At 45.8% G+C, this 9,777-nt stretch overlaps 1 pseudogene; it reads right to left on the reverse strand.

The window, feature by feature from the left end:
* Positions 1-2,324: 2,324 nt before the first annotated feature.
* Positions 2,325-8,276, reverse strand: LOC132226743 (pleckstrin homology domain-containing family G member 5-like; annotated as a pseudogene).
* Between the last annotated feature and the right edge of the window lie 1,501 nt (positions 8,277-9,777).

The following is a 9,777-nucleotide window of genomic DNA, read 5'->3' on the forward strand; positions in this document are numbered from 1 at the left end:
AGCCACAAGAGGTTGGCTGTGGAAGCGCACTGACCACCAAGGGAAAGCTTCTACATTGAACATCTGCCCCCTGATGGTCAGTGCACATCATAGAGACCAGTTGACGAGTTGTTTGGTCGAATGGTCACTTAGGCTTTTATATATAGATTAAGTAATAAAAATCTTGGTACTTATATTCTTTGCTTCTTCAAATTTAGAATAAATTTCTACAAGAGAAACTTATGTGTCAAAAGCTTAGAAATTATCAAAACTTAATACAATAGATGAATTACTTTCTGGAAAGACTCACATCATCATCTCTACTAATAAAAGGGTAATATGCTAATTAGACCAGATAGACTGATGTCTTCCAGATGCCCTTCCAGACAAAGCCATGATGGCAGGAGCAGAGGTGGTTAGGGGTGATCAGGCAGGCAGGCAGAGCAATTAGGGGTGATCAGGCTGGCAGGGGAGAGCGGTTAGGGGTGACCAGGCAGGCAAGCCAAGTGGTTAGGGTGATCAGGCAGGCAGGTGAGCAGTTAGGAGCCAGTGGTCCCAGATTGCAAGAGGGATGTCTGACTGCCAGTTTAGTCCTAATCCCACAGGGACATTCCCTGAGGGGTCTCAGATTGGAAAGGCTGCAGGCTAGGCTGAGGGACCCCCACCCCATGCATGAATTTTGTGCACTGGGCCTCTAGTCCTATATAATAAAAGCCTAATATGCTAAGTGTCTGGTCATCTGGTTGTTCATTCAACCAATCAAAGCATAATATGCTAATGATATGCTAAGGCTGCTCAACCACTTGCTATGACGTGCCTTACCACCAGGGGTAGACAGTCAACCAGTCACTATGATGTGCACTGACCAGCAGGGCACAGACAGTCGACCAGTAGCTATGACATGCACTGACCACCAGCGGGCAGACGCTTAATGCAGGAGCTGCCTCCTGGTGGTGAGTGTGCTACCACAGGGGGAGCGCTGCTCAGCCAGAAGCCGGGCTCACGGCTAGCGAGTGCAGCAGTAGTGGCAGGAGCCTCTTCCACCTTCATGGCAGCACTAAGGATGTTCAACTGCCAGACTGTGAGAGGGCGCAGGGCAGGCTGAGGGACCCCCCTGAATGCACGATTTTGTGCACCGGGCCTCTAGTTATAGTATATTAGAGTGAAAAACATACCACTCTATGCCAATATTCTATGTCACTTAAAAAACTTATTGCTAACGTTTTTGTTGAAAACTGGTAACTCCTTATTTAATTTACATTTCTTTGTTAGTAAATTTGTATATTTAAAATGTTTCCATACTTATAAAAGTACTAGAGGCCTGGTGCACGAAATTCGTGCACTGGGGATGGGTGGGGGTCCCTTAGCTCAGCATGTGCCCTCTCGCAGTCTGGGACCCTTCCCTCCTTACTGCCCACCTGCTTGCTGCTTCCTCCCGCTCGGCTTGCTGCTCCTTAGCACTGCTGCAAAGGCCTTGGGTCTGCTGGGTGCCGGGCCTGCGGGTTTGTGTCTCTGATACCCCCAGCAGCCCCAGCACCTTGATGGCGGGGCTTGAGGCTGCGGGTCTTTGATCAGGGCCCCAGAAGCCCCAGCACCAGGGTGGTGGGCCTTGGGGCTGCTGGGTACAGGCCCCCCTTGCATGTTTGTGTCTTCTATCAGGCCCCCAGCAGCCCCAGCAGCCCCAGCACCGCCTAAATAACTTAAGGGAAACTTTGTTTAGTCTTCTTTTAAAAGCAATCTAGTTTAAAAATGAGTTGCAGTTAAGAGAGAACAAAGAACATGGTATCTAAGAGTGAGATAGACAGAGGAGAGGCTGGGCACTGGTCAGGGGCTTACATGCCAACTGTTCTCCACCTGGGAAATGATGTAAACTCGGTTTCTTTAGTTTTCTGCTCAATGGTCTTATCCAGCGAGTGGAGTGGCATCTGCTCGCTTCTCCCTGGGGCCTGGCTTGGTGGTCGCCTTGGGGTCTGGCTGCACTCCAGCGGGATCCGCACGGGCCTGCCTGCTCCACCTGGCCCTGTCCACATGTTGCTTCCTCCGAGTCTTCCTTGGGCACAGCCCTGGTCCATCACCTCCTCCTGTGTCTCCCACCGCCAGGGCCGATAAAGAGGCCCACACAGAGTTCAGGTCTGCAAGGAGCTGGTCCTCTGCTTTCAGAACCTTCAGGATCTCCTCTTGCAATTGTTCCCTTCCATGACCTTCCTTCCCTACCTCTGGAATCTTCCCGGAGCACCACATACCTGCCCTCCAGTAGAAGGCTGTCTTTGTGTGACTTTCAGGGCAGCCTTCAGGACCTGGTGGCCGCACTGCGGCCCTTCCACATTGGGCACCAGGCTGGACCGCGCCCTCCAGGCATGGCGGCTCCACACTGCGCTCAGGGCCTGGGAGTTAAGCAGCAGGGTGGTCCTGATGAGCCGGTGGCTGTGGCAGCCAAGCAGAGTTCCGACAGGCTGCGGCTGGGGGCTGGGGGCGCCCCCTGGGTGGCGGCCCCTGCCAGCAGCTGCAGGAGGCTGGCCTCAGATTTGGACTTGAGCAGGTGGGGCAGGCGGGACAGCAGCTGGACAGGGGGGCGGCGGCGGACGCGGGGCAAGGGCGGGGATGAAGGGGCCTGTGGTAAATCTGGGGGCCGGGGGGCTGGCTCCACCACAGGGGCTGGGGTCGCAAAGTCTTGCAAGGAGGTGGAGGAGAGGGTGCCTTAGGCGGAGTCCATGGAGCAGGAGCTGCCCTCCCCGGGGCCCAGGGCCAGCAGCTCGCTGGTCAGGGTGACAGATGAGGGTGGTACTGAGGGACATCTCTCCGATTGGGAGCTGAAGGGGCTGCCCTCGAACTCGATAGAGGAGAGCGTCTCCCCGGGCTCCAGCACCACCACGGCCAGGGTCTCTCTCCATGGAGCCGTCCGAGGCGCAGTGCTGGGCGTTCAGGCTGTTGCTGCTTTTGCGCAGGATGGTGGGGAAGCTGGCGGCGGAAGTACTACTCTCCCCACCCTCCTCTTCCTCCTGGTCCTCCTGCTCCTCCTCCTCCTCCTCCTCCTCCAGGCTCTGTAGGTGCTGCTGGCTACCTGCATGCTCCTGCGCATGCAGCTGCTGCAACTGGTTCTGGGCATTATAAATGGAGTCCACCCAGCCCTGGCACAGAGCCTGCCCGCTGGCCTGGAACGTGTAGGCCCCCACGGCGCTGTGGAACTCGTTCAGGTAGATGAGGAGGAAGGAGCCAGGGTCCCGCGGCTCCCGGCACGCGATCTTGTCCACCAGCAGCGGTGGCCTGATGACCCTGTCCCCTCAGCCTTCTTCACTGCCTCGGTCACTGAGAGCAGGTCCGTGAAGAGGAAGCAGTACACATCCATCTTGCTGTCCTTTCCCTCCTTCACCCTCAGGCTGCCCTCCAACAGCAGCTGATGCGTCTCCTCCGGGGAGGCACCTGGGATGGGCGCGGTCAGGTCCAGGTGCAGAAATCCTTCAGGAGCTTGTCCACCTCGTGGTTGCTACCCTCCACCACCTCGTAGGCGTCCATGCAGCTCACCACGGCGGCCAGTTGCTGCCGCTCCTGTCGCTGCCGCATGCACGCGTTCACGTGGTGGATGAAGCGCTCCACGGAGCTGATCATGGCGATGACGGCCTCCTTGGCACGTGGCTCGTCCGTCTTCCTCAGCACCAACTTGAGCAGCAGCGGGTACTGGGTGAGCCGCTGGTGGGGCTTGGCGAGCATGTCGCTCAGCTTCAGCCGCTGGCACTGCTGGTGCTTCTCGCCCACGTCACCTAGGCCGGGAAGAGGTTGTTGTTGCGCAGCAGGCTGCGCGTGTACTCCATGCAGCCCTCCTCCTCCATGCAGTACCGGGTGTAGGGTTTGAAGAGGGAGCCAAGCCTTTGAGGAGGTCCCGGGCTGCAGCAGCCCCCGCGTGCGCAGCGCCTTCTCCACCATCGGTGCCATCACGCTGCCCCACAGCCCGCGGTGCAGACGCCGATCTTGGGGATGTTGCTGAACAGGAGCCGGTCTTGGAGGTGTCAGGACTCCTCCCCAGGGCGACCCTTTACCCGGGAGTCCCCGCCACTCCATTCACCCCCTCGGCCAGCGGGGAGCGCCCTCCGTGGGTCCGCTGCTCTGGGCGCTGGGGAGGAGGAGACCGCGGAGGGCGAGGCCCTGAAGCAGGAGGAGGCCCCGAGGCGAGGGGGGGGGCTCCCCAGCACGTCCTGCTGCACCAGGTGCATGTGCCCCACCCCACCCGTGCCCTCCAGGCCTGCGAGGCTCCACGCTGCACTCAGGGCCTGGGCAGCGCTCCAGGGGCAGGGCATTGAGGTGTCGGGACTCCTCCCCAGGGCGACCTTTCACCCAGGAGTACCCACTGCTCCATTCACCCCCTCGTCCAGCAGGGAGCGCCCTCGCTGGGTCCTCTGCTCTGGGAGCTGGGGAGGAGGAGGCTGGCGGAGGGCAAAGCCCTAAAGCAGGAGGAAGCCTTGGAAGGCAGGCAAGGAGCCCAGGACTCAAGGCGCGCCCTGCTGCCACCCCGAGTCCCGCTGGGGCCTGCACCCAGGAGTGCCATGGCTACGGAGGGCCACCGGCTGGGCTTGGAAGTGAGTCCTCCATGAAGTCCCAGCAGCCTGCCTGGTGTGGGTGGGGATTTCGGGTCACATTGAGGGAGGCTCCGGCCTTTCTCTGCTCCTCTCCTGGTGGAGCAGTGGGACCCCAGCACTGAGATCAGAGGAGCCGCCTTCCAGCCCCCAGGCTGCTTCTCTCAGTAGGAAGTTTCCTCATTGGCCTCTGCCTAGGGCAGGACCTCTGCACCCCCAGGGTGCATAAACACACAGGGCTTCCATCAGGCTCTGCTGATCCCGGCCAGGAGGCCTCCTGGCTCTGCGGATCTCGGGGCAGTGAGGCCTCTCTGCTCTGCTGGCTTCAGGGCTGTTTGGCTTCGCTCCACCGCTTGCAGCCTGAGTATGAAAATTAACCGCCATCTTTTAGCTTCTATAATTGAAACACTGTATCTTTTGGAGTTGTTGCTTTAGGAGCACAGAGCCCCCCAGCTGCAGGCGGGGAACCTTGACTTCCTCCATCGCTGGGGCAACCAAGCCTCCTGTTCTCAGGTGCCTGGCTGGCAGCCGCCATCTTGGTTGGCAGTTAATTTGCATATCTTGCTGATTAGCCAATGGGAAGGGTAGTGGTCCTACGCCAATTACCATGTTTCTCTTTTATTAGATAGGATATGCAAAAAAAATTACTAAAGACTTCAACCCAGATTGGAATCCAGGAGCCTATAGGAGAGGCTCTCATACCCTACAGTGATTGCAAAGCCCTACAGGAGTAAACTTTTGGTTATAACAGTGCCTCCTAACTTCCTCTTCCCCTTTATAAAAGAATTTCCTCTTCTATAGAACTTGCAGGAGGCTCGCCATGGCTGCATGTTCAAGATTACCATTTTTTTCTTTTTTTCCTGAATAAACCCTTTTTCTTGGAGAAATAACTAGCTGACTTTTTTGTTTAAGATCACCATATATAAATTTATCGTCATGCATATATTATATATTAAGCTTTGTTGAATATTATTTTTTAAATATATTTTTATTGATTTCAGCGAGGAAGGGAGAGGAAGAGAGAGATAGAAACATAAATAATGAGAGAGAATCATTGATCAGTTGCCTCCTACATGTCCCCCACTGAGGAATGAGCCTGCAACCCAGGCATGTGCACTGACTGGGAATCAGGCCCTAACCTCCTAGTTCATAGGTTGATGTTCAACCATTGAGCCACACTGACTGGGCTTGCTTTGTGTTTAATTTTAATAATGATTTAGCTGATGTCTTTTGCTTAATGTTTTTTTGAATCTTTTTTTTGACTTGTAAGATTTTAAAATTTATTAATCCATTGCTATAGTTATGGTGACTATTTTTTCCATTTTGTTTCCCTGTAATAGTTTTTACATTGCTTTTTAGGAGCTGTAGAAATTTTGACTTTTTTGTTTTGTTTTGGTGAATGGTGGAATGATTTTGTGAGTTGAAAGCTCTGTGCTATACAGATAACACTTTTTCATACTTTTAATATTTACAGTAATTTATTTAATAGATATGGAATTAATCTGATGTATTTTATGATGTGGGCATTTTTTTTCCCAGCAGTAGATTTTTTTTTAATACTTTTAATTGAATAGTCCAGTCATCTTTTTTTTCATTCAGAATGTTTACATATTTCTTCAACAATTTTAATAGTTTTTGCAATATATACTAAGTTATATATTTCAGGATATTTTGATAAATCCTATTTCCATATACAAAGAAATAAAAATACCATAAAGGAGCTAAATTTATACTGCATGGATTGCTTTTGTCTTTTCTATGTTTATTCTTTTGCCACTTACATTTAATAACAAATCTAATTTTTAGATGATTTTTTATAAAAAATAAACTTTAATATATGTGCTGCCGAAGTGAGCACAATAAAAAATAAACTTTAATATATTCACTTTCAACAAAAGAAAACAATGCTCCTAATATAAATTGTTTTTTAATAGTTTGTTTTTTCTCTCAGATATTAAACACCCAAAGGTATATTTTCATCCTTTGCTTTTTTGTTTTTATAAGTGACATATTTTATCACTGCCATTTGTGAAGGTTTCAAATGCATGTGCATCCAGATATTTCAGCCAGCCATTTGAGGACTTGCTCAAGTGATGATTCTGTGGATTGGAAAGCATACTATATTTTGATTTATTCTGTTATTAGACAGACATCAGGAATGATGCTGCCAAAAATACATAATATATTCAGATTTGCTACTTTTCCTTATCAGCAGCAATTCTGGATCATTTCTGTTCAACCTCTCTATCTTTTCAGAACCTAGAATTTAATGGGGAGGGAACCATTCCCTATCAAGTTATAGTTTTTCTTTGCATAGAACTTTATTATGCAGAAAAAGTCAAATTAAAGAATTGACTTGGAGTAGCTTAGGGTGAAGAGAGTAGTTTTAAAAATAAAATGAATCCAAAGACTAGAAACCCCAGATAGGAAGAAAGCCTGAGAGTGAGCAGGGCAGCACCTGTCAGAGGGAATGATTTTCTTCAGTGTGCCTAGTAAAGTATTTGAGTGGTTAGAAATGAGACAAAAATGGTGACTAAGAAATTTTCTCATTTTTCATTCTCTCCAAAATTTTGAGTTTAGAGGGCCTAGAAAGGAGGAGTTTAGAGACTGCTAGAGAGGAAGAACGTGGAGGTTTTTTTATTTCCCTTCCAAATAATGTTGAATTTGGAGAAGTGCATTATTTAAGCAATGCACACTTGACTAAAGCAATCCAATCCATCTGAGTTATTTTAGAATGCAATTCTGGGATATGAGGACTATAAGTTTTTCCTCTTGTCAAGGTTGAGATTTTATTCAGACACAACTAATATTTCCCATTGGGTATATCAGCAATAAAGAGAGGAAACTTACGGGCAAAGATGTTTGGTCTCTTGAGCTCCTGTTGATAATAATAACAAAAGCAGCAATAATAAACATATTAGTTGCATGCTTATTACATAACAGGTACCATTCTAAACACTTTAGATATACTAATTAATTAAATCCTTACCACTATCCTATGAAATGTGTGTTTTTTTTTCTATATTTAGCACATGAGGCTGAGGCCCAGAGCGGTTAAGTAACTTGTCCAATGTAATGCAGATAACAGAATAGGTAGAGTATAATTTAATTAAACAAAATCCTGCAGCCTTTCATTAAACGATATGAATAGCAACAGAAGAAATAATATTGAGAAAATAGGTTTTGAATCTGATGTTTGTAAGAATCCCTGTTGACCAACTTTAAGTCTGTGGTTAGATTTAACCAAACTCTTTTAGATTTAACCAAAATCTAAAAAGAGTTTAAGAAGAGTTTGGTTAAATTACCCCTGAATGGAAATTCTTTTTGGAAGGAGGTATGGTGAGGAGAGTGAAAGTATGATGATGATTAGTGAGTGCTCTCAAGGCTCTGAAAATTTCTAATGGAATCCTCTCTCAGCAAGTAGGAAGCCCATCATCAAGTATGGGAAATAAAAATTTAATGTATTAAATGAAATAATAACTTTTTATATGTATTTTGAAAATACATTTTAGAGGGTTGAGAAAATATCTCATGCTGCTATCAGTATCATAATAACTTGAAAGAGGTGAACTTATTTTGTAATGATGCTTCAGTGAAGAGGCACTATATTTTCCAGCTGTTGACTTTTGGTTATTGGCATCATTTACATACTGCATTTTATAAACCACCTTTTCTCTTTTTATTGTTTGAATAGTTAAAGAGAAATTGCATTTTCCTACATTCCCACATGGCGACAAAAAGAAACAAATATGAAATACTTAAGCTCAAGTTTGAAGAAAGTAATTTAATTTTGTAGAGGTAAACAAGATAGTCTTCACTGGCTAATATTACACAGGGCAATATATTTCTATAAAATATTTGGTGATATGGTATTAATGTGGCTCTTACTTTTCTAGCACAAAATCCTGTAGATTATTTAACCAAACAAAAAGAGTTCTCTATAATACAGTAGTTATATTACACAATTTTTGTACCGTCTTAGATTATTAAAGAAAACTGTGCATAACTATTAGATAGTTCCATAAGGTATACATCAATCAAATTAGGGATTGTAACTTTTAATTCTATAGACTTTTATATTAAGTACAAAGTTTTAAATTCACAAAACACTTACATTTAACTAAAAATATAGTATTATCTTACTTCTTCACCTCACCCCATCCATTTTCTTCCTGGATTTAATCAGTGTTGAAATTTAGCATGTATACTTCTAGAATTTTCCATATATAGACATAGACATAGATATAGATACAGATATAGATATGTGGTTCTAAGATTTTAAAAGGATATAAGGTCATACTATCCCTACTTTCTTTGCAAATTATTTGTTGCTTAAATATATCTTGATATTTGCTAATATATATTTTGAGTGCTAGTTTTTTATTTTTTAAATAGCATTGTTATTTAAACCATGACCTACTAGAGTTGGCTCTACAATCTCTGTGAGGAATTGGGATCTGAAGAAGCAAAAATGTAAATGGAAGCACCAGTAAATGTGACTTTATAATTTCAAACTCAGTTGTCTTTGTGAAAGTCCTCTGACAGAATGAAGAGCATTATGAAAAGCACTACAGCTGGGACAACTGAGCAAATATCTTATGGAACACATCTGGAAGAAGATAGGGCAGAGATAGATACCGGTTTCAGAGAAAGTTAGGAGAAAGGGATAATGATTTCTATAAAATATTTGGTGATATGGTATTAATGTGGCTCTTACTTTTCTAGCACAAAATCCTGTAGATTATTTAACCAAACAAAAAGAGTTCTTTATAATACAGTAGTTATATTACACAATTTTTGTACCGTCTTAGATTATTAAAGAAAACTGTGCATAACTATTAGATAGTTCCATAAGGTACACATCAATCAAATTAGGGATTTAAATAAATCAAAATTTATTTAAAAAATAAAAAACTAGCACTCAAAATATATATTAGCAAATATCAAGATATATTTAAGCACCAGCCAAATCAGTGCTACAGAGCACTTAGAAGCTCTGGATGGAGCCTCGTCTCTATGGAAATATATTCTTATTTCATCCTTTAGCAATCATTATCCCTTTCTCCTAACTTTCTCTGAAACCGATATCTACCTCTGCCCTATTTTCTTCCAGATGTGTTCCATAAGATATTTGGTCAGTTGTCTCAGCTGTAGTGCTTTTCATAATGCCCTTCATTCTGTCAGAGGACTTTCTCAAAGACAACTGAGTTTGAAATTATAAAGTCACAAG

Source organism: Myotis daubentonii, chromosome 2 (genome assembly GCF_963259705.1).
Source record: "Myotis daubentonii chromosome 2, mMyoDau2.1, whole genome shotgun sequence".
Classification (NCBI taxonomy): domain Eukaryota; kingdom Metazoa; phylum Chordata; class Mammalia; order Chiroptera; family Vespertilionidae; genus Myotis; species Myotis daubentonii.